This window comes from Papio anubis, chromosome 9 (assembly GCF_008728515.1).
Source record: "Papio anubis isolate 15944 chromosome 9, Panubis1.0, whole genome shotgun sequence".
Taxonomy (NCBI): domain Eukaryota; kingdom Metazoa; phylum Chordata; class Mammalia; order Primates; family Cercopithecidae; genus Papio; species Papio anubis.
Genome location: NC_044984.1, coordinates 125,939,632 through 125,963,542, shown reverse-complemented (window position 1 = coordinate 125,963,542; position 23,911 = coordinate 125,939,632). Strand labels below are relative to the sequence as shown.

General features: G+C 54.1%; 1 long non-coding RNA gene across 1 annotated transcript; it reads left to right on the top strand.

Moving 5' to 3' along the window:
• Window positions 1-15,217: 15,217 nt before the first annotated feature.
• On the top strand, window positions 15,218-23,624 carry LOC116268958. The gene is made up of 2 exons (XR_004176259.1): window positions 15,218-16,408; window positions 16,640-23,624. It is a non-coding gene; the product is annotated as an uncharacterized LOC116268958 (long non-coding RNA).
• The last annotated feature ends 287 nt before the right edge of the window (window positions 23,625-23,911 follow it).

Below are 23,911 nucleotides of genomic sequence, written 5' to 3'. Positions count from 1 at the left end.
CTCCGTCACCAGGTGGCGGCACCAGAGACATTCAGCCCTGAGTGTGTGTGGCCTCCCCGGAGCCCCACTCAGCGTCCTGCTCTGGTCTCACCTCTGGTTCAGCCGGGGACTCCAGGACTAGCACCAGTGTTGCCTCACCCCACTGCTGCAGGGGTCACCTTTCAGGCTCAGCCTGGGGACTCTTGAACAGTGCTGCCTCTGCTACTCTGCTTCAGGGTCACCTCAGCCTGGCTGGGACTCGGTTTCACCAGTGTTGCCTCTGCTCTGCTGTGGGGTCACCTCCAGCTCAGCCCGGGACTCAGGACACCAGTCCTGAGTCATGCAGAAACATTTGCCTCTGCTCACGCTGCTGTAACTGCCAGCTTCAATTTGCAGGAGGAGTTGGGACATCAGGAAAAGGCATGGAGCTCCTTTATAGAGAAGCTCAGAGGTTTCCAGAATGCCAAGCAGGCCTCCTGCCTCAGAGCACACCCTGCAGTTGGAATAGTAAAGCATTGGCTTCCTGAACCCCAGCCCCAGTGGGCGCTCTGCCTTAGGGAGCAGCAGACTCCAGGCTTCAGGGTGAGAATTCTGTTCTCTCTTTGCATTAGAAATGTGGATCTAACAATTACAGCTGATTAGCATGCAAAAGTCTAACAACATTTGGCAGAGCCTCCTTTCACCTCTAATGGCTCCCGTCTGAGCTGCCCAAATGGTTGCCTGGCACCTGATTTAAGCGGGCCCAGGGGGTTTGCTCAGCCCTGAGGCTAAAGCGGGGAGGCAGGTGAGGCAGCAGCTGGAGCTGCTGGCACTGACTGGGCACTCGCTCTGGCCAGAGGGGACTTCAGAGGCAGGAACAGCCTGGTGGGGAGGTGTCAGCTGGAGAAGAGATTCAGGAAAGTTTGCCCTGGGCAAGGGGAGCAGAGGAGCGGGCAGTAAGGTCTGCAGGGCTGGGCTGACCTGCGGCAGGGAAAGGAAGGGCTTTCTCACTGTCCCCTGGAGGTGGCGAGCTCCCTGTCACTGGGAAGGTTCAAGCAGAGGTAAGATGACTGATCCATGCCCAGGAAGCTCCATCCTCTTGGAGAGGGTGGTCCCAACCAGAAATCCCCGAAGCTGCCTGATAGAAAATGGCATCCATGCAGCGTTTCACCTCCCAGGTCTCCCTGGTGAGTCTGAGTCTGCTGGGCCTGAGGACCCTCTCGTCTCTGCTGTCCCTCTCAGGCCTGAGGGTCCTGATTCTGGGCGTCCGTGAGCCCTAGGCCTGAGGCTGGCCCTGGACCCTCTCAGTGCAGGTAGGAGCTCTGGGAGGGCAGGGGTCTTGGATCCCCAATTCTCCACCAGGGCCCTAGAACCCAGAGCAGCTCCAGGCATGTAGCGAGTTCTCACCTGGCCTTTGTGGACACACTGAATATGAGGGAGAGGACACTGCCCCCCTTCTCCTCCCCCATCCCCGGGCTAGGAGACAAGGAGCCCCACCCTGGGGCCTGGGCCACGCAGCCTGAGAAAACGAGCACTGCACCATGGCGGTGCCGGGGAGGACACAGTGCTGACTCCTCTGTCCCCCAGCCCACAGCGTCACAGGTCACGAGGGGTCTTCCCGCCAAGGACTAGCTGACCGATTCCCTCCCCTGCCTGAGCAGCTGGCAGAGAGCCTGTTTCAAAGCCTAACTCAATTTACGAGCAGCCCTGGCCTCAGGTGTGTGCTCCTGGGCAGACGTCAGGCCCCCATTGCTGCTTCCCACTCAGGAGCCTCATGTCAACCGCTCTGCCAGGTTGGGCTGCACTGGGCCAACAAGCACTCACTTCCTCCCAAACACGGGCCCTCCCGGCCGCTCAGAGGCGTCTCCAGCAGCGGGGTGGGGAGGGGTCCAGCAGGAGCAGCTTCACGCAGGGCTTCCACTCGGGGGGAGCCTCAGAGGAGGGGGTCCCTCAGAGGCCACATCCCTGCGGGTAACAGGAGGATATGGGTGGGCACTGCAGCCGGTGGGGTGTGGGCGAGACCCCAAGGTCTCCAGACACGCATGAGTTGGCGGACGGGGGTGCCTGGGCTCTGTGGGCCTGGCCAGGCTTTCCCCCGCCGGGGGTCAGTTCCGTCAGGGTGGGGAGCGGGCTCTGTCTGACACGAGGCTCAGTGCTCTTCAGGCGCCTGATCCTGGAAACGCTCCAGGGGCACATGAGCTTGATGCCCAGGAGTGAGCTCTCCTAGGGGAGAGAAAGCCATTTCTCACCCACCCCCACCTCCCGCCTGGTGCTGCCCTTTAGGAGCCTCTGCCTAAGGTCGGGGGCTTGGGGGCTGCACTTGCAATTTGCAGACAAGAGCCCCCTCCAGGGCGGCCGCTCTGACCCCATGGGAACCCAGGATTCAGCTCAGAGAACCTCTTCCTGGTACTTTAGTGAAACTCCCCAGTGCTCCAAGGGTGCAAACTCGCAGCAACCCCCACTCAAGCTCTGACCACACAGGGTCCCCATGGACTCCTTCAGAGCGGGGAGGGGCAGGTTCTGCGGGGTCAGATGTGGTCATTTATGTCGGAGCTTTGCGGAATCGTTTGAAAGTTGCTTAAGAATGTTATTTGCCTTGAGTTTACTGAACTTTCAACAGAACATTAAACCCATGTGTTTTACATAAAAATTTAAACTAAAAAAGGATTCTAGAACTGTAGAAATTAAGCATATTTCCTAACAAGTGAGTCAAGTTCATTTGAATAAGCTTGGAAAGCAAGCTGGAGACATTTCCGCCTAAGGACAACAAATTCAAAGACTTACAGGTTATTTATTCCTTTAATTTCCCCTCAAATGCAGTCATAAATCCATATTATATGATTTTAATGAATATTTATTTCTCAAATGAAATATGTGGCTGTTAGGATTTTCTAATGAAAGGCGGGGGAGGAGGGAGGCTCAGTCTTTTGCAGGTTCTACGTCCAAGACGGCCTCAGATGCTCCCAGAGCCTCCAGTGCAGGTGGCCTGGACCTATCAGGGTCTGCAGGAGGCTCTGGAGAAAGGAGCGGCCGCCTCTCACCCCACAAGGAGCAGAAGCAGGTGAGGGTGGCAAAGGTGCTCCCACCACCTGCCGGGGTGCGCCGCACTTCACAGTTTGCAGAGTGCCTGCCCTCCGCTCCCTCTCCATGCACACTCATGCCTGTGGCTGTCACAGGAGCCACACCACACCCGGACCTGCGAGTTCTTGCGGTCTGTTGAGTTCCAGGCACCCAGGCCCAGCTGCCGGCCTCTGCAGGTCTCTTGGGCTGGGCCAGGTGCTGCCCCCAGTGCAGGAAGGGCAGCCTGCCCACTCCTGCTCTCCAGAAGCTTCTATCTGCACCACCCCCTGGCTCTCCAGGCAGCCCCAGCTGAGCAAGGGACTCTGTGCCTCTTCTTGCCCATGCAGGTGACTTCGCCAGCAAGATGCAGAGGCTCCCGGGAGGGCTGGGGTCTCTCAATGCTGTGCACAAACTACGGTGCCCAGGTCCTCAGGCTCCCTCAGGGAGGGGCAGGGGTTGGGAGGTGTGGACCGTGTGAAGCCGTGGCGGAGCCCCCAGGAGCCTGTGGGAAGACAGGAGTCCCCATCCCCACCTGCCCCCATTGCACCTGTTGGGCTGTGTCTGTGCTCCCACCTCCCCGCCCAGCTCAATATGGACACGGTGCTGGTGGAGGACATCTGGCTACTCCTGGGGACACCATCACCTGAGGTGGGCCCAGCCACTGGGCTCACTAGGGGTGTGGAGGGAGCAGCACCCACTCAGCAGCTGCTGCCTGGTGGGGTCAGCAAACAACAAACACTGGGGGACAGGGACGGCTACTCTCCATGGCGGGTTGGGGCTCCAAGGCTGTGGGCTGTGGAGTGTGGGGTAGGAGATGCCCTGCATGGACTTAGCTCAGGACCTGCTTGTAAGTAAAGATCAGACACCGTCCGTGCCCCTAGCAGGTGTGTGCAGGTCAAGGATAAGCACACTCTGGGTTAAAGGGCCATGGAGCTTGCAAAGTGCCTGATGCCTGTAATCTCAGCACGGTGAGAGGCTGAAGCAAGTGGAACACTTCAGCCCAGAAGTTTAAGACTAGCCTGGGCAACATGGCAAAACCCTGTCTCTACAGAAAAATACAAAAATTAACCAGGAGTGGTGGTGCATGCCTGTGATCCCAGCTATTTGGGAGACTGAGAAATGGGAGGATCACCTGGGCCTGTGGCCAAGATCATGCCACTGCACACCAGGCTGGGTGACAGAGTGATATCCTGTCTCTAAAAAATAAAAATAAATAATAAATAAAGGGCCCTGAAGAGGCCCCCCAGGAAGGGAGCACACCCACTTGTCAAATGCAATTTCATGGAGCCGTTTGCTCAGAGGCCTAGGGAGCCAGGGAAGGGAATACAGGCTGGATGCAGGATGAGGGAGGGGTGCAGAGTTCACCCCATCTCCTCCCCACATGTCTCCTTTCTGCCCTGCTCTGACCTGACCTCTATAGCTGACCTCCACAGCCAGCATCCCTGGGCTCCCACAGCCTCTAGCTTCTGTCAGGCTTGGACGAGGAGGGAAGAGGGAGAGTGAGGGCTTACTTCCAGGTTTCTCGATGCTCAGGGCTGTGGCTCCATGGGTGGGGGGAGGACTGGCAGGGAAGGGGCTACTTTAGACAGAGGATGGGGGCCTCCCCAGGAGGGGACGTTTGTCTGGGTACCCAGTGACGGGCAACAGGCATTCACGCAACAATCCGGAAATGCTGTAGGCAGGATTGAGCCTGGGGGCAGTGGGTCAGGGGCAGGAGCATGGTGGGAGCAGGGAGGGGGACCGCAGGATTGGCAGAAACAAGGCTTTCAGTGGCTGGTGTGCAGTGGCCCCGTGGCCCCGTGGCCCTGGATAACTGAAATGTAATCTCACTCTCGTACATCACAAAGGTTATTGCTGGGCCCTAATCACGAGAATACCCCGGGCAGCCTCTGTTCAATTCCTGTTCCCTGGCCCCAGCCCGGCTGTCTGGGCTGCAGAGTGGAAGTGAGTCCCGGAGTCCCGTCATCCTTTAATTATTAGCAGCCCAGAGTGGAGGACCCTGCACTCATGGCAGGGCCCCTCCCTGCGTGCCAGTCCCTTCCAGGCCCGGAGGATGTCCAGGAGTCCCTGCTGAGCCGGTGAGCCCAGTCAGCCTCCCACAGAGAAAAGGAGGGTGGGGGTCTCTCCCTGCAGCACCCACAATGGTGTAGCAGAGGGCGGCAGGGCTGGCAGAAAAGCCAAATTCTCTCTGGAGAAGCGGCCACCCTGGGAAACACGGACCAAGCCCTGGGGTCTAGGGTTTCAGGTGGCTCCAGGCAGTAGGGTGGCTTGGGGTGGCCCAGGGAGGTGAGCAGGGTGGTCCCAGTGCAGGCGGGGCCCTCTGGCTGGGCAGGCAGCTTCAGGGGACAGGAAGGGCCACGGAGTGCTGTGGTCAGGGCTGGACCCCAGCACCGCCCTTTGTTGGAGAGGGGTTCTCGGATTTGAGGGGTTCTGAGGCCAGACTCAGACCTCCACCTGGGGAGCCAGGTGGGGAAGGGCTGAGGTTCAGAGCTCCCTCCCATTCCTGGGGTGGGAAAATGACAGGACCAGAGCCTGCCCCATCCCTGGGTGCGGTTGGGTGCCCGAAAACGCTCCCGAGTCCTGTCTGGTCAGCGGCTGCCAAGTCAGTGACTAGGACTGAAGCTTTCACTTCCTGTGAATTGGAAGCCGGGTGTGGCCCACGCTGATCAGATGTCTGGGCTGGAAGCTTCTCGTAGTGAGACAAGTTAGGGGATTTCCAGGCCAATCAAGAAAAAGACAGGACCCAGGGTGGTGGGCGTGGCCCCCACAAAGAGCTTTACTGGCAGTGAGGAGAGGCTGCCTTCGGATGGGGCCCCCGACCCTAGACGGGGCAGGGTCACCCCCAGGAGGGAGCAGGAATCAGAGAGGGCACCGTGCTCTGGGGAGGTGGCTCAGCGGCGCCAGGGGCTGCAGGGCTTGAGATCCTTTATGGCCCTGAGCTTTTCCTCCTTGCTGCTGGCAGAGGCTGGGCGGTTTCCCTGGAGATGCAGAGCTCACAGCCTGCAGATAGGGGAATCCCTGCCTGTTTGGGTTGTGCCTTGAGTAACCGAGGTGCAAGGTGTGGCCTGCGCCAAGGCCCTCCTACTGGGAGGTGGGTACGGAGGCCGACGCCGGGCTGGCACCAGCCCACTCACAGGACAGTCTGGCCTTGGGGGGTCAGGCAGAACCCCCCAGCCTGGACCCAAGCAAATCTCCCTCAAACCTGCCATCCAATGCACCCTCCTTGAGGGGTCAGCTACACAGGCTGGCAGGGTCCTGCTTAAGGGTGGGCACTGATTTTCCCTGGTCGCCGGATACCACCCAGTGACCTTTGCTCTACAGCCTTCCCTGCGCTGGGAACCTCTGGGCTGCTTGACCAAGGGAGCAGGGAGGCCCGAGCTCTTCCCCTGGGTCTTTCATGTCTGCGGGTGAAATGCTCCAGGCCGTTTATCTTTCAGGAGGGTGGATGGCAGGGGTATAGGGAGGGGTCACAGCAGGGTCCAGCTGCAGTTAGGAAGAACAAGAGACTCTGTCCGCTGCCTCCCCTGAGCCCTGAAAACCACTAGGTTGCACCTGCAGGGTTGAGGCCTCCGTTCCCCTCTGTCCTGTGAGTCCTGCCCCTCCGGCCTCAGGGGTCCAGGCAGCAGGTGGAGAGGCTGCTTCCCAGCTAAGGCAGGAGATTTGGGTCTCCTCTCTGTCACTCTTGTGTGACTCCACCTCAGCTTCCCTGCCCGGCCATGGCCACCATGCTGGGACCCTGGCACCCCGAAACAGGCAGACAGGGGACAGGCCCCTCTCCCCACTGGGAGCCTCGCTCCCCGTGGGCCTCGCTGCCCATCAGGCTAACTGTTAGCAGCGGTGACTCCGGAGAGCCCTGAGAACAGTTCTCTGCCCCGGAGCCAGGTCTTCTCCCGGCCACATAAGCACCTTGCCCCGGAACGCACAGACCTATTCAGGGGCTCAAGGCTCCCGTTTTGTGGCCTGCCCAGGCCCTCGGCGGAGGCTGCTGGGTGTGGACCAGGCTTTGAGAGCAGGGCCTGAGACTACCATTGTCAGGCTCCAAGTCCCCTCATTTATTCCCCACATGCTCAGTGACCCCTGAGGAGAGTGGCAGGGAGCCTGTGTCCTCCCTTGGGGCTCACCATGGCGTGTGCCAGTGCCCAGGCCATGTCCCTCAGAAATGGAGGGAGAGGGAGAAGTGGAGGGGGAGAGGGAGGGTGAAGAGGGAAGGGAGAGTGAGAGACAGAAATGAAGGGAGAGGGAGAAATGGGTGGGGGGAGGGAGAGAAAATAGAGGGAGGGAGAGGGAGAGGAGAGGAGCTGTTAGAATTCTCGGTAGCTTTGTCTCACGTTCGGAGTTCAGAGCGGCTCACTGGGCCCTGGAGGCCCCGAGTTGGACACAAGTTCTGTCCGGGGTGAGCAGCTCATAAACGGGGCGTGGTCCATCACAGTCCCCCTCATAAATGAGAGCTTCCTTCTCAGCTCAGGGAGTGACCTACATTTTACCTTTTTATTGAAGTTCAATTTACGGATCGTGAGCGTGCGCCTGGGTAGATTTTCACAGTGAACACCGCTGGGCAGGAAACAACTCCGCTGGTACTGGAGAAGAGCATCCCACCCCTCCCACCTACCACTGCCCTTCCCCAAGCCCAGCAGTGGCCACAGCAAGCCCCGAAACTGAGGATGGCACAGGCTGACAGGTGTGGTGAGGGCCAGGGCTAGGGACAGCTGGCTGGGGACGCTGAGGAAGCTGGTGTGACGGGGGCGAGTCGGCGGCCGGCTCTCCTGCACCCAGGATCACAGATATGCGGGGACTCTGCCTCGGTTTGCCCTGGAGTTGCTCATGCCTTTGGCTTTGTTTACATTGCTTTGTGTTTCTCTCCCTTTATTCACAGGGAATCAGTCCACTGGAAAATCCAATTAAAAATAAAAAGAGATTAGAGGCATTTACTGTTACCCTATGAAAATTTCAAATAGCACTGGGAATACACTGCTTAGAATTGACTCCCATTAAAATTAAACAAATAGTTTACATTCGGCATTCATTTCCTCGGTCAGGTTTTGTGTTGTTTCCATGGGAACACGCAGCGTTTGTGCTGAATGTGGTGCCCTGCCTGGCTGATGTCCTTTCATGCCTGGCTGTGGGTTCTTCCAGTGACGCCCTAGCCCTTCTTTGCCAAAGTGAGTCTCTAGTGAGTGGATGAGTCGTCCGGTGCAGCATCTTTCAAGACCAGCTTCATGGTGGGTCCACAGGAGTTTTGCCTCAGGAACCTCTGCACTCAATCTTCGGGGGAAATAGAACAGGACAAAATAGAACAGAGCAGAACGGTGCGTCCTGAGATGCAGTCTGGTGTGAGGCTTTATACATCTGCAGTGAACTGGAGCAGACTTTCCAATGAGCAGCCTCCAGGAGAATTCAGGGCTCTGTGTCAGTTCTCACTCAATCAGCAAGAAATGCCCTGAGTTCTGATGAGCGGTGCTGAGATCAGACGAGACACTGGAGAGAAAAATCCAAGAAACAAACCCCATTTGCAGCCATGTCGCACGCCTCATGGTTGCCTCTGAAACAGAATTTGTGCTCTGTTGTCTCAAAAAGAGAAGACTACAATCAGGAATGGGGCAGCCGCGGCAGACCCTGAGAGAACAGGGGGCTCATGGGGGCATCCTGGTGGGGCAGCCCTGAGCCGCCCACAGCAGGGGAGGCTGTCCAGGGAGGCAGTTGGTCACCACCCTGTGGTCACGAGGATCTCAGACGTGGGGTTCCTGGGGGAACTCGGGCTCAGTAGGTAGCAGAGTTAAGCACGTCATGCTGGCCTGAACTAAAGCGCCACGTGAAAGCTCCGTGTCCCCGCTGAGCTGATGTCACCTGTCAGGCTGTGTGTGTGGGCGGGGGACGCTCTGCGACCCTGTCTGCAGCTGGAATCTGGAGTTTCCAACGGACAGTTGCATAGAGGCCTGGCATGCCTTGTGGAATCGCAGTGATGAACGCACCTCCTCACTGCATCAGGCTCCCAGAATAAAGGGCTCCCACTGGCACGGTTTGGGGGGTAACCACTGAAAGGGTGTCTTGAAGACATGGGACTACAGACACCCAGGGTGGGCCGGCTGCCGAGTGCCTGCAGTGAGACCCCGCCTGTTAGGGACAGTTGACTAGGTCCACCTGACAGGAGCCAGCCGAACCCCAGCCCTTTCCTGGGCATTTGACCGTGGAGGAGAAGATTCCAGGACACTCCAAGATGCTCACACTGAGCATCTCCTCTGAGGCAGAAGAGACATCACCTTAGGGGCTGGGGGTTTTGTCTGCCTCAAAGATTAGGTTGCAGAGAAATCTGGTTGTCGGGCAAAGAGAAAAGCAACCGCAAGGAACGCGGCAGGGGTGGGCTGTCCCTTCTCTTAAGGAAACTCTCCCTTTTCCTGACTTGTCTCCTCCATCTCTTGGGACACCCCTGGGGCCCTGTGCCGACCCCTCCTCTGCGTGCTCCTGTTCAGGAACAGAATCCAGCGGTTGGCAAGGGCTTCCTGGGAAGGGATGGGCACTAGGGACTGGAGCCTTTGTGGCCTTACTGTCTCTGTTGCAGTCACTCAGCTTTGCCGTGGTAGAGTGAGGACGGCCACGGGTGACACACACATGAGCAGGTGTTGCATGGCTCCAGGGAGCCTTCGTTAAAGCAGCCAGCAGATCCAGCCAGCAGGACGGCTTGCGGAGCCCGATCCGTTCCCACCTCCACCGCGATCACTACGGAGATCTCAAGCTTCTACGTCTCCACCCTGGAGCCTGCGGTCATGTCTCTGGTGGACACCTGAATGACCCTGGCACGTCTGACATTCATCGTGATGGCATTACTGAGCGCTTGCTGTGTACTTAGTCCACTGCCGGGGTTGTCTCGCTTAATTCTCTGATACGGAGTCTGCAGCTTTGTCCGCCACCCTGTACTGCCTCTCACATTTACCCAGAACGAACCCTACCTATATCCCCTCTACCACGCTCCCCACGGCCTCCTGCAGGCTCAGTGACGCTGAGTTTCTCACGTCTGTAACGCGAGAGTTAGCGCTGGTTCTCCCCCTCTCACTCCCACACTGATACATGTCGTCAGATCTCCTTCCAAATATTTTCCTCGTCTGCCTGCCCCTTCCCATCTCTCTTGCCGTGGCAGTGAAACAGCAAGAGAACGGACATCACTCACTCCACCTTCGTTTAAGGGCCCTTACCCCTTCCTGCACGCAGGCTGGGATAGTTTTACAGCCCTGAGATGAAACACAAAGACGGCAACCACTTAGTTTTAAAAACTAAGTCTGAGATTAAAGGAGAAGCATGTAAATCACTGACTATGTTTTGTTAAAGAGTTACAGGAGATCGTGACCTGACCAAGGACAAAGAAGTGGCCGACCTATATTTTTGCTCAACAATTCTACCTCTATGTATTTACTAGAAAACTCCTCACCAGTAATAAAACTGTACTTAACACTCACCAAGCACTTACTATGAAGGGAGCACGGCTCCAGCCTGCCTGAGGATGTTACTTTACCCTTCACAGCAGCTCTCTTGTGTAAGCACTTACGTAAGTACTGACAGTACAAATTTTCCACACTTGGCAGATGAAAGCAAAGGGGAGTTGAGTAATGGGTCCATGGTTGCTACGGTTTGGATGTGGTTCTCTTGTCCCCACCAAAACTCAGGTTGACATGGGTGTGGTGTTGCGAGGTGGGAGGTGTGTGGATCTTCGGGATGGATCCCTCATGGATGGCTCGGTGCTGTTCTCTTGGTAGTGAGTGAGTTCTGGCTCTCCCAGGAATGGACTTGTTTCTGAGAGAGAGGATGCTTTAAAAGCCTGGCTTCCTGGGTCTCCCTCTCTGGCTTCCTCCCCCGCTGTGTGATCTGTTTGCACACACCTGCTGCCCTTTCACTTTTCTGCCATGAGTTGAAGTAGTCTAGGACCCTCACCAAATGCAGCTGCCCAGACCTGGACTTTTCAGCCATCAGAATCGTGAGTCAAATAAACCTCTTTTCTTTATAAACTATGAAGCCTCAGGTATTCTCTCAGAGCAACACACAATGGACTAAGACAGTGCTCACATGGGTAGTCAGTCCTTGAGCCTGGATTTGTGCCTCTAACCCATGCATCCGACTCCCGAGTCTCCTCTCTCAACCATGGCAGGACAGAGCCACTTGTACAACTACACAAATGTGCATTTTTAGGATTATTCATGGCAAAACTATAGGAGCCCAAAGTAAAACAAATTTGTAAGAGCAAAAATTCTACCAATAGAGAACGTATTAAACAAATCACAGCGTAATTACACCATGAAATATTAAGTAGCAATTACTGAAGAAGTGACCATCCTGTGTGCCCCAGAAGACTATATGTGCACATGTACGTATGTGCATGTACACGTATCACTCACACACATTCACATGACTGTGTTCGATGGCTCTGAAAACCTAGCACTGACCTGCTACGGGGCTCATCCCTGAGGGCTGGATGAAACGAGGCCTTTCATTTCTTTCAGCATTTCTCAATCTTTTGCAACTCTTACACAACTTGCTTCTTTGAAGAGGAGAAAAGAAAACCCTAAAAATAGAATAGAAAGAAAAGTGAGAGAGATGATCAATGCAGTCTGGCTGGCAAGCTCATGCCCGTGGGACTTTCACTGGGAGGCTGATTTTGTCAAGATGGAGAAAACAGCTGACAATGGCACTCAGCAGAGGCTGTGGATTGAGCTTCCCCAGGAAGGTCACGCATTTCAGTCAAGTGTGTCTCAGCTTCCTGCTGCCAGTCTGTCATTCCCAGTGACTGGGCACCGCCCACACCCTGAGGGGGTTGGCAGGATGCAAAACTCCTAGCAGGGCCCTCCAGGGCGGGCCAGTGGCACACAACGAAGGCTGGCCCCTGACCTGGCCACTGTGAGTGCACAGCCTGGCTCTGCTCCCCCAGCTGTGATGCTATCACAGCCCCCGAAGCTGGTGGGGAGGGAGTCCCTGTGCGTGCACATGCCCTAGAATGAGGGGGTTCCACACCATCTAAGGGGAGTCTCCTAAAGCAGCTTCCCGAGCGCTCTGCATGGTCAGAACTGGGGATGCAGACGTGTGCTTGACATACACGTTCCTGGGCCCCCAGAGCTCCCGAACTCGCAGCTCCGTGGCCGGGGCTCCAGGTCTGGGTGTGTGAGGATCATCCCCATGCCTCAGGCAAGTTGGGGAGTGCTGCTCTCAAAGGCAGTGCCCCCCGGGGCTGCTTGTAACTCAGACCCCAGATCCTTGGCCTGTACCTAGAGTTTGACTCTGCAGAGATGGTGCCAGGGATCTGCATTTCAACAGTGTCAGGGCAACCCTGCGTGGGGCAGAGGCCTGAAGATGTGCTTTGGGGAGCGCCACTTCAGAGCAAAAGAATGCTCCGCAGTGTGGGGGCAAGGGGTCGCCTGCTGACAAGGCCTTGTCCTGGCTGGAAGACCTCAGCGAGGAAGACGATAGCAGCACAGACGGGCCTGTGACCTGACCACTGCTGGAGACATTCCCGTGCCAACCGTGGGCTGAGCAATATATGGGTCCACAACTGTACATAGGGAATATGGACCAACTTCATTCTTCTTAACGTTGCCACAGTATTCTATGATATGGATGCACCATAGTTTATTTGCCAAGTTCCTTTACACAGCATTTTGATTATTCCTCATCTTGTCAAACAAAGATACTACTAAGATCCAATTAAAATAGCTTGTCTTTGTGAATCTGAGTGAGTGTATCGCTAGGATAAATTTCTAGAAGTAGAATTATTGGCTAACAGAGTAGTGCACTCGCTATTTTAATAGACATTGCCAAATTGCCTTTGAAAGAGGTTGTTCATAAACAGTATTTAATGGGCTACTACTGCCACCACAATAGATACATATACCCTCCCAAACCATCCTTAGCTTGAAAGGATCTTGTCCAGATGACATTCTCCTCAAATGTATGCATTCAAGGCAAGCCTATTCAAAATCCCGGAAGATTGTTTTTGCAAAAATAAATGTGTTGATTTTTTTTTTTTTTGGAGACGGAGTCTTGCTCTGTCGCCCAGGCTGGAGTGCAGTGGCGCAATCTCGGCTCACTGCAAGCTCCGCCTCCCGGGTTCACACCATTCTCCTGCCTCAGCCTCCCGAGTAGCTGGGACTACAGGCGCCCACCACTGCGCCCGGCTAATTTTTTCTATTTTTAGTAGAGACGGGGTTTCACCATGGTCTCGATCTCCTGACCTTGTGATCCGCCCGCCTCGGCCTCCCAAAGTGCTGGGATTACAGGCGTGAGCCACCGCGCCCGGCAAATGTGTTGATTCTAACAGGTGTGTAACCACACAAGGAAAGAGGACAGCCAAGATGAGCAGAACAGCAGCCACCGAGGTGCAGGACGGTGCCCTCAGACATTACGCCGGTGATAAAGAAACAACATCAGAAAGACAAGCGAGGTAGTGGTCACCCCGAGGGCCTAGGAATCGTCACACATGTGCGCCAAGACTTCATTTATGACAAAGGTGACCCTGCAGGGTGGCAGGAGTCTTTCCCATAATGCCTTGCCAACTGGATATCCATAGGCAAATAAATGGATCTTCCAATGTTCCTTATCCTCCCCCAAATCACTGCCGGGTAGAGCGTAGTCCAACTGTGAAACAACTTTTAGAAGATAACAGGGGAATAACTCTTGGCCTCGTGGCAGAGATAGACGTTTAATAGGAAACAAATATAAAGGGTTAAAAGTTCTTGATTGCACTTAATTAAAATTAGGAATTTGTGGTTATTAAAAAAACATTTTATACTATTACAGTTGGGATTAAGTTAAAAAAACACAACATGTTATACACTTTAGGAGACTGAGGTGGGAGGATCGCTTGAGCCCAGGAGTTGAAGATCACCTGGGGCAACATAGAAAGACCCTATCTCTACAAAAATGAAAATTTAAAAATTAGCCAGATGTGGTGATACACGCCTGTAGTCCCAACTACTCTGGAGACTGAGGCAGGAGGATGGCTTGAACTCAGGAGATCAAGGCATCATTGAGCTATGATCTTGCCACTGCACCCAGCTTGCATGACAGAATGAAAGCCTGTCTCAAAAAAAAATTAGAACGTAGAGATATAAACCACCCAGGAGGAGAAGCTATTTATACACATGTAACTGGCAAAGGACTCATACCCAGAATGTATTTTTTAAAGTCTGTAAGTCAGTAAGAAATAGACAACCCAATTGAATAGTAAACAGGTGTTGTACAAAAGTTGTCAGTATTATTATAACTTTGTTTTGTGTTTCCACATTTTATTTTCTACATAGTTTAAGAGACAGATACATTTAAATATTTTTTGTTTCTGTTTTTAGACACATGACATATAAAGATATATTTCCGTGACATCAACAACTGAAGGAAGTGGGAATGGAGATGTGAAGGAGTGGAAGGTTTTGTGTTATTGACATTTAACCGGGATAAATTCACGTTAGAGTGTAGCAACTTTATTCTATCAGTCACAAAGAGAATAACTGCAGGGTATACGCAAAAGGAAATGAGAGAGGAATTTAAACATTTCACTACAAAAAATCGACTAAACACAAAAGAAGACAATGCAGAAAAGGAGAGTCCAGCAAAACGATAAAGGACGTAGAAAACACATTTCAGAAGGACAGAGGTGAGCCCCTCCTGCTGCCCCCGTTATCAGTCACCTAAGAAGGGAGGAAGTTCCAACACATGCCACAGTGTGATGCACCTGGAGGAGGTGAGGCAGGTGCAGTGGGATCCCACTCAGAGGATGGAGGGAGGGATTGATGAGTGGATGGAGGGATGGATGGATGGATAGATGGATGAATTGATGGCGATGGATGGAGGGATGGATGGAAGGATAGATAAAGGGATGGATGGATGGATGTAGGGAGGGAGGGATGGTGAATGGAGGGATGGATAGAGAGATGGATGGAGATGGATGGATGGATAGAGGGATAGAGAGATGGATGGAGTGGATGGATGGATGGATTCATGGATGGAGGGATGGATGGAGGGATGGATTGATGGAGGGATGGATGGAGGGAGGAATGGATGGATGGATGGATGGATGGAGGGATGGATTGATGGAGGGATGGATGGAGGAATGGATGGATGGAGGGAATGGATGGATGGAGAGATGGATGGTGGTGGATGGAAGGACAGTGGACACAACTGAAGAATGGAAATGGAAGATAAATAATGGTGGAGCAGGGTTTACCATGATAAAAAAAATTGGCCCCTAAGCCCCACAATATATTAAGAACAGCAAACATTTAAACCGACTTTCCAGGAACCTCAAAGATGCGTGGACATGCGGCTCACTTGCTTTTGCCCTTGGGCCCAATCGCTGACCTTGCTTTGCTCTTCTTTGCTTCCCAGGGGTGCTGTACTCCCTGGCCTCCTTGTCCTCCATTTCTGGGCAGTTCTCAAGCAGGCAGTTACCGAGGGAACAGGCATGATTACCTGCAGCGGCTAAGAGCAAGCCAAAGGGGGCCAACAGGTTAGCACAGGGGCCCCAGTCAGTAACCGATGCTCCAGAAAGGGGCTGGGACAGACATCTGTGGTCACCAGCAGTGGGCAACTTCCTTGCTGAAGGAGGAGTGACTGTTGGAGGAAAAGTCCCAGAGGCCGAGCCAAGAACCATGTCCTTATGTTGAACTTTGCTCACTGTAATAGTGAAAAGCACATGCCTGGGTGGAGATTTAAAATGCTAATGAGACATGCAATCTATGTACCAGCATGGACAGTGATGGCGTCTGCAGGCCCAGGATCCCACCTACAACATGCTTAGTTCCCGCTCCTTCAGGAATAATCACGTGAGACTCCCATCAAAGGAATTTCCCAGTGCTGGTCTCACCGTCTCATTCCGGGGCAGCCTTCTCTGACCCAGCTATTGGAGCGCACTTTCGCTTTGCAATAAACTCCTTTGCCCAGTCTTACTTTGGACTTGCTCCCAAATTATTTCTTGCACTGATGTCAAGAACCTGAACAGGCCCACCCACAGCATCCGTGGCCAATGGGAGGCCTCAGCAGGACACCGCGAGAGGGACAGGTGGGGAGGCCACAGCCTAGTGCTTTTCTGTCTCGCCCCCTCCAGTGTGTCTGGCTTCTCCGGGAGCACCTGCCGTTACTGAAGTCCCAGCTTTGCCTCTGTCTTTCTCCCTTCAACCCAAGACAAAGAGCGGCGTGCTGGCTTCCTGCTGTTGCTAAATTCTGGGCTGCTGTACGCCCCCGGGTTTGGCTTCTGTATTCTTCCGTCAGTTCTCTGCATTACATAACCTCCCTGTGAAACGTCTTGAGTCAGTTCTGTCTCTCGACTAGACCACGCCTGCAACAGTATCTGTTCTATTGGGACAGGAGGTTCGTGAGAACACACTAGTGCTGCTGCGCTCCACAGGGCTGCTGCTCACAGGTAAGTGCACAGGAGAGCTGTTGCCACAACCCTCTCAACGTCCAACAGAACTTCGCTGTGCGTGCGGTGATTTATTTTCCTTCTGCACCAACTTAGTTGGCCTTTATGCCACAAAGATGAGCAGCCTAGGACACTAATGAGGCCATGGCTCCAGCAGACCCTGACAGTGAAGCTGTGGTCCCTGGTTAGTGGTCACTGCCTGCCACTTAGGATCTCCCTTCATTCCTCCAGGGAGCCAAGATGAATGTTTGTGCCACAGAGAGACCCACGCTTTTCATGCAACACGGCCCTAAATTCAGGCCCAGTCCCTGGCCTGGGGCTCAGCTGGAGACACAGGAACCTGGTCCTGGCTGCAGGAAGCACCGCCCGTGGGTCCAGGGAGGGGTGTTGTGTTCGTCACTGTATTTCAAGGGCTACGAAGGTGTCGCCGTCAGTCATTCTGCTATTTGTGACTTCACCCTATGTACTAACGTTAGAATGCCACTTCTGAAAAGGATGTGACTCACTCCATTAAAAAAAAAAGAAACAGTAAAGTTTTTTCTTTACGGAGCCTGCTGCCTGAGGGAACCCTGTACAGTTCTGGGGTCAAGAGTGGAGCCTCAGGCCAAGTGATTAGGAACAGGAAGAGATTCTGGGCAGAAATGATTGACGCATTTATAAAGGAGATTCTATTCGTTCCATGTCTGGAGGATGAAAATGCAGAATGTCAACTCACACAGAGCATACACTCTGTGCCTGCCCTGTTCAGGTTAAATCCACACCAAAGCTCATTCTGCAAAAAACAAAATGGAGACACAGAGTGAATAATGAGCTCCCTGCACCCCACGCTCCGTAAACCCCGACACTATCCCTCTCACTCCCAAGTCCGTGCCGCGAGCACTACCTGACCCTGCCTGACCCTGCCGTAGAAGCAGGACTCCGGGCTGTTAATTTCTAGTAGGAAATTCAACAGCTCATCAAACTCATGGTTGCCTTGGCCTGGCCAGAAGAGACTCTTCTCCCCCAGAAGAAAGAGTGAAGGGTTATCAGATTCTAAGAGTCTTGGGAGGTCGCTTTGTTCAGGAAGTCACCTCCTGCATGGGGGTCCCTCCTCCCTCATCTATTCCTGGAACCCCAGGTTGGCTAGGGGCCCAAGGGGGCTTCGCTTGAGGTAAGGAGACCTCCCCAACACTGTTTTTTTTGGGGTGGGCCACACTCTTCTGGGGCCACATTGGAGCCCGACTGTCTGCTTCCCTCTGAAGGGCCCCGGTTCTCACTGCTTACGGCGAAGGAGACCTGTGAGCCAAGGGAGGCTCCCCGCTGTGACTAGGCTTCCGTGGCCAACAACCCAGGTCCTTGTCACAGACGCTGGCATTTTGTTGTCCTGCTGGTTTGATGCCGGCATCCATTGGACAAATCAATGGTCAAAGGGAGGCAGGGAGTAGAGAGAGGGCACCGTGCATTCTGCAAGTGATTCCAGAGCCCCAAAGACAGCCGGTTCCATTCAAACAAACAACTCACTTGCTGATGTCCAGGTGAGTTGTCTAGGCGGCGTTGCAAAAGTTCCCTAAACCTTGTGTATGTGCACATTTGGAGCCTGCGAGTGCATCTGCTCCAACGTTTAGCCAAGATGGGAACATGGGGCTGAACCTCCACCTCCCCTCCCAGCCACGTTTTCAGCTTCCACAGGTTCCTGGGCGGAGGGGCCAATTCTACCGAACTCAGGCCCAGGAGAACTGCCCGGGGCATGTTGTTAGAACAGAAATCCTGCAGGTGCTGCCCCAACTCGTTCTGTCCAGGCCTGCCAAGGTTAGTGCCCTGGAAAGAAGAACTCAGCTCCAGGCCCGGCCCCACTAGAGAGAGGCCAGGACACTCCAGGACAGTGCTGGGGAGGGCAGGAGCTGGGGCTCCGGTGAGGTGGGTTCCAGGCTGAGGGAAGGAGTCCTGGAGGGAATCAGGTGAGGAGAGGAGGAGACCACGAATGGAGAGCAGGTGTCTTCGGAGGACCTGGGGTCACCGATGGCTTGCACTGTGCTGGGACTCCGGAGCCTGGCAGGACTGCCTCTGGGGTCCGGGGGAGCCTGACCCTTCCCAGGATCTCAGGATCTGGGCCATCCATGGAGAGGACAAAGACAGGGGCCCACTGCTCACCCAGAGATGTGGGATTGAGGAAGGGGCTGTCAGCTCGTGGACACCTCCCTGCTTCTCACACCGGCTCCACTGAGCCCCCAGATCCTTCCTGCACTGCCATGGGCCCTGCAGGCATCTTCCCTGGCCAGGAGACCCTCAGCAGTGAGTCCACTTCTCAGAGCAAACGTCCAGGTACCCCCTGTGTGGTGGCCGCCAGCCTCCCTGTCCCCTGAGCAGCCAGGTGGGTGCTCCAAGTCCAGAGTCCTGTCCATGCCCCTTCCTCTGTTCCCATCTGTCACCACCTGGGCCAGGGCCTTAGTGAGGGACGCTGCAGGCAGGCCCTTGGGACACGCACCAGGGGTGAGGTGGGTCCAGCTGCCAGCAGTTGCACCCCAGGCTCCTGGCTGTGGTGAGAGTCTGGTCTAGCCACCACCAGCTCCCAGGGTGCCTGCTCTGACCCTGGCTGAGTTCAGGAAGGGGCCTCTTCCAGGTCCTCCCCTAGAAGGGGTGGGCATCTTCCCATTTCAACAGTCCTGAGAGGGCACCTTTTCCTTCTTTGCACACTTGCTGGTGGCAGCCTAGGCCCCATGTGCCCTGACAGGCCATGCTGTCACTCCAGGGCCTGTCCCCTCTGTGTTCAGTCAGTGGCCACGTCTTGCTGTCCACGCTGCACACAGGACCCCAGGCTTTTGCTGCTCTGTGTCTCCCCAGCTTCATCCCCAGCCCCAACCTCAAAGGCCTCACACTTGGGAACCTTGAGGGCTGAGCCTCCAACCTCTCTGGGTCCTCTGCCTGGCCGGGGGGTCGCCTTTGCCACAGGGATGCATGGCCCAGAGCAGTCTCTCCCTGGTGGGCTGGCCTCCTGCCCCAGAAAGCAGGCCAGACCCATGGCTTGAGATAGGACACTTTCCAAAACTAAATTCCTCTGCCAGCGGCGTCTCACTCAGACAGTGAGCTCTCGTAATTGCTCGTTTTGGGATCTGATATTTCCTTGACAAGAGCCTGTGGATATAATGTTAATAGAAAAAAATTGTATTTGGTATTTTTGTGCTCTTCCCTGCCAAAGGCTCTGAGCCTCGGCGTTTATTGGTTTCCTGCGGCAGATGCATTTTGCATTTCCTCCTTATTACTGGGCTTAGTGGAACCCGAGCTGTTTGAGGAGGCAGAGATTATCATTTTCCACCTCCGTGCTGGGCAGTTCATCATCAGGGTGCAAATGACAGAGGCTGGATGGGGAGTGGCAGACTCGGAGGCAGAGGGCAGGCCGGAGACCAAGTGAGGGAGCCCAGTGGCCATCAGAGCCAGCGTGGACAGGAGCTGTGGGTCACAGCTCTGTGGTTCCAGCCAATCACCACCAGGGTCCAGAGTTGCCAAAACTTCCATTTGTTCAAGAGCATCTTGGCGCCGCATTCCCAGTTGAGGCCCCTGAAGTCTGCAGGTGGCCCTCAGTGGGACCCACTGCCCTCCAGGCCCTGTCCGGCTCCCCCGACCCCACTCCACCCGCCCTAAGATGACTGGGGCCCTCCATCTGTCCAGGCTCCCTTCCCTGCTGTTTTAAAGCTGGGCTCCCAGTGGAGTCTCCCCTGGGGCACAGAGCGGGCTGGAGAAAGAGGCTGAGGTCAGGGCGTTTATTTCTCATGCGCTCCCTGCATGGGGCTGCACTGCTGGCAAGAGCTGGGACCCTCAGTCTCCAGGCCCAGCTTCTGTGGAGCGCCCTGCACGGCTTCACTGGGACCCTTAGTTTCCAGGTCCAGCTTCTGTGGAGCGCCCCGCATGGCCTCCCTGGGACCCCCAGTCTCCAGGCCCAGCTTCTGTGGAGCGCCCCGCATGGCCTCCCTGGGACCCCCAGTCTCCAGGGTCCAGCTTCTGTGGAGTGCCCCGCATGGCCTCCCTGGGACCCCGCAGCATGGCTCCTGCCCTGCTCCTCAGGCCAGAGGTGGGTTCCACGCCACATTTGCTTGCCTAGCCAGCGCCTCTGCAAGGCACCCTTCTGTGAAGGGTTGAGTGAACTCTGGTTCCTGCCAGGGCCCCGGCGGATGGAGCCTGGAATGAAAACAAAGATACCACAAGCCTCTGAACCCTCCCCATCCCCATGAGAAAACAGCCTCCCACTCAATTCACTCAAACAAACAGCCTCTGTGCCTGGGCTGACCCTGCTTTTGAACCCAGCCCAAGGTCAGGCAGCTCCCCCTTCCCTGTTTCTCATGTCTGGGACGTGGCTTGAGAGCTGTGGCCTGTCCTGGGGCTGGCGGGGGTCAGCCAGGGCTGAAGTGTCACAGATGGTGATGACTGGGGTACTGGGAGTAGTTGACCCCGGGAGAGGCTGGTCCTGGGAACTATGTCAAGGAGGATGGTGGCCATCAGGGAGCACGTGAGGGAGAAGAGGAGGCGCCTTCTCCAGAGGAGGGAAGCTTGGTGCAGGCAGCTCTCCATTCCCTTGGAGCTTGGGCTGGGCTGTGACCCTCCGGGTGGGAAAGAAGCAGCCACCTGGGGAGACTCCAGCTCAGGGCAGGGGCGTCTGACCAGCCAGCCACTGCCTGTGGGCCTTGTTCATAGAAGACATTGTGGTGCAGCCAGCACATGTGCTGGACTGCTCTTCTCTGGGGGCCAGGAGAGCCCAGGTGGATGTCATGGTCCTAGACAGCCCTGCTCAGCTGAGAGGGACACCTGCCATCCAGGAGTAGGGGGGTTCTCTTCCTCGACACGGAACCTACACATGGCTTCGCTGGTTGTGAAAGTGACACAAGCTTCCTGTGAAAGAAAAGCAAGAAAGGAAGCAGTGCGAAGGCATTTCCATGAAGTGGAAGGCGTGTTCAGGTCAGCGTGTCCCTCCATGCCCCACACTTCAGGCATTCCGTTCATGGTTTTACAGCTTTAACATTTCCTACATATTAATGCTATGTTTGTATTTTGAAACAAAATGGATCCTAATACACAAAAGGTCCTCTTTAAAATTACTTAACATTGTGGTGTGCGCATTTTCGCAGTGACTGTGGACCTACTGTGTGGCATTTCACTGTGTAGGTTCCCACCCCTGGCCCTGTAAAGGGGCTGGGTCTGTTGTCACTGCTCCTCCAGCATAAAGCTTCGAACAGTGCTGATCAAATGTCCCTGATCAGGGAGTGGGGGAGAGGTGGAGGCAGGGACAGCTCCCACAGGGATGTGAGGGTAGGGGCAGTGCGCAGACGGAGTGACTCAGGGCTGGCGATCTTAGTGGGAGCAGCTAAGCCCTGCATGCTTCGGGGGCGTGGCCCTAGTCACAGGTCCTGTGAGTCTGTCCTTGTAGGGCATTTCTTCATGGAGCAAACATCTCCAAATGTGAAAGCCTTTTGGCACATTTCACCAAACTGCCCCCAGAAGCTTCGAACAGTGGACACTTACCAGCCCCGAGAGGGGTCCTGAGACTCCATCCCCCAGACCCTCATTGGCATCAGCTATTGCAGTTAGTTTCAGTCTTTTCTGACCCAATGAACATGAAGTATTTTCATTTTGTTTGCGTATCTTGGATAATTAGTGATGTTGTTTCCATTGCGGCTCTATTGTTTTTGTGTGTCTTCTTTCTCGAACTTTTTATTCATGCCAATCCTTTGTATACAGATATCTTTTTTCATATTGATTTGAATATGCTCTTTACATATTAAGGATACAAACTTGTTGTTTGTCATGTCTTCAAATGCTTTCCTCCAACTCACTTGCCTTACAAAGTCATGATGATGCATTCTGCATTCAGAGACTTTAAAATCTGTGCAATTCCATAACCTATCTTTTGCTTATTTTCCATGGACATTACACCTAAGTTCTTTCTTACCTTCAAGATTTTAGATTATTTTTCTACATTTCCCTCAAAATCAAACAAAATTTACAACAAAATTAAAGCAATAACTTAAAAATTATTTTAAGTGGCAGAAAAATGAATACATTCTAGTAGAAATTTCAAAGAATTTGCCAAAGCCTGTGTATTTGAGGACCTGCCATTTGCCGGGCCCTGTGATCAAGGCTGGGAATGTAATGAAAAATTCTGCTTTCTTAGAGCTCATAGCTAGGAGGCATCCACAAATTATCACATGGATAGGTATAAAACTAGCCCTGGGAACAGAAAATCCCACAGAGAACAGTGGAGAATCACCCCCTGAGAATTCTCAAATTTTCACAGAGATTAATGTAAATGACCACTGAGATAAATGTTGTGAAGATGAAGTATATGAGCAGTGGTGGCCTGTGCAGGTGCCCACGGCACTCCCTGTTTAAGCTTCCCCAGAGGGAGTGATGTTGAGCTGTGATTTTGCATGAGTGGAGGTTCACTCATTTAAATGAGTGATTTTAAATAAGTGGAAGCACTGAGATCATGAGGAGGGAGAGGTCATGAGGAGGAAGGGAGGAGAGTTCACATGCCAGTTCAAGGACACCTCCCAGCTCGCTCCGCTCCCTCCTGCTCTGCTCCCTCCTAGTCTCATTGTCTGGAGGTAGCTACAGTTGGAATCTGGTATGTATCCTTCTAAAACATCTCATGTATACCTCTAAACATAAATTTATAATGTTAATAATGGAAAAATAGAGTGACTGTGTGTATATATTTATGTTTGCTGTCTGCTTATGAAAAATTTCAAAAATGTACAGAAAGGTAGAGGATACATAAAACTCTCACATACCCATTGGCCGACATCAACAACCACAAACATTTTACCTCCCCCAGAGTCAGAGTCCCACAGGTAACAAGTGACTCTAAATGGGACAGGGAAGAGGTGTATGCAGGAATGGCTCCCACTGGCGTGGGTGGGTGGAGGAAGTCTGCAGGGCCAGTGCAGCATTTCAGGGCTGGGATCTTAGCAGGGTCTCAGCAGTGTAGCTAAGATCACTGTGTCTCCATGGCCGGGGCGGGTGGTTACTCACCCAGCGGGGCAGCAGCTGGCTCTGCATGAGGGGCTGCCAGAAAAGAACCGTAGCTCACCGAGCAGGGGTAGGGGAGCAGGTGTTCTGAGCACAGCCCCTCATCTCTGGTTGAGCCAAAGGTCTCCAGAGGACACAGAGTCCCTTTACTACTGGATATTAGGGTCAACCTCCAGGCACAGGACTGGGTAGAGAGCACTGAAAGAGATGTATGTGGAGGGAAAGGGAGGCTTGCAGCACGGTTGAGTGCTTTAAAGCAAATTGCACACCCCATGTCCTCACATTCCTAAATCCTTCAATAGTCATCCGAATAGGGAATCTCTTCTTCCATGACTACCGTTCGACACTCATGCTTTGCAAAACAAACAACTCCTTCATTTAATCAAACACTGCAGTGGGCTCAGGGTTTGTGTCCCCACAAAATGCGTATGTCGAAACCTAATCACCACATAATGGATTAGGAGGGGAGGCCTTTGGGAGGTGATTAGGTCCTGAGGATGGAGCCCT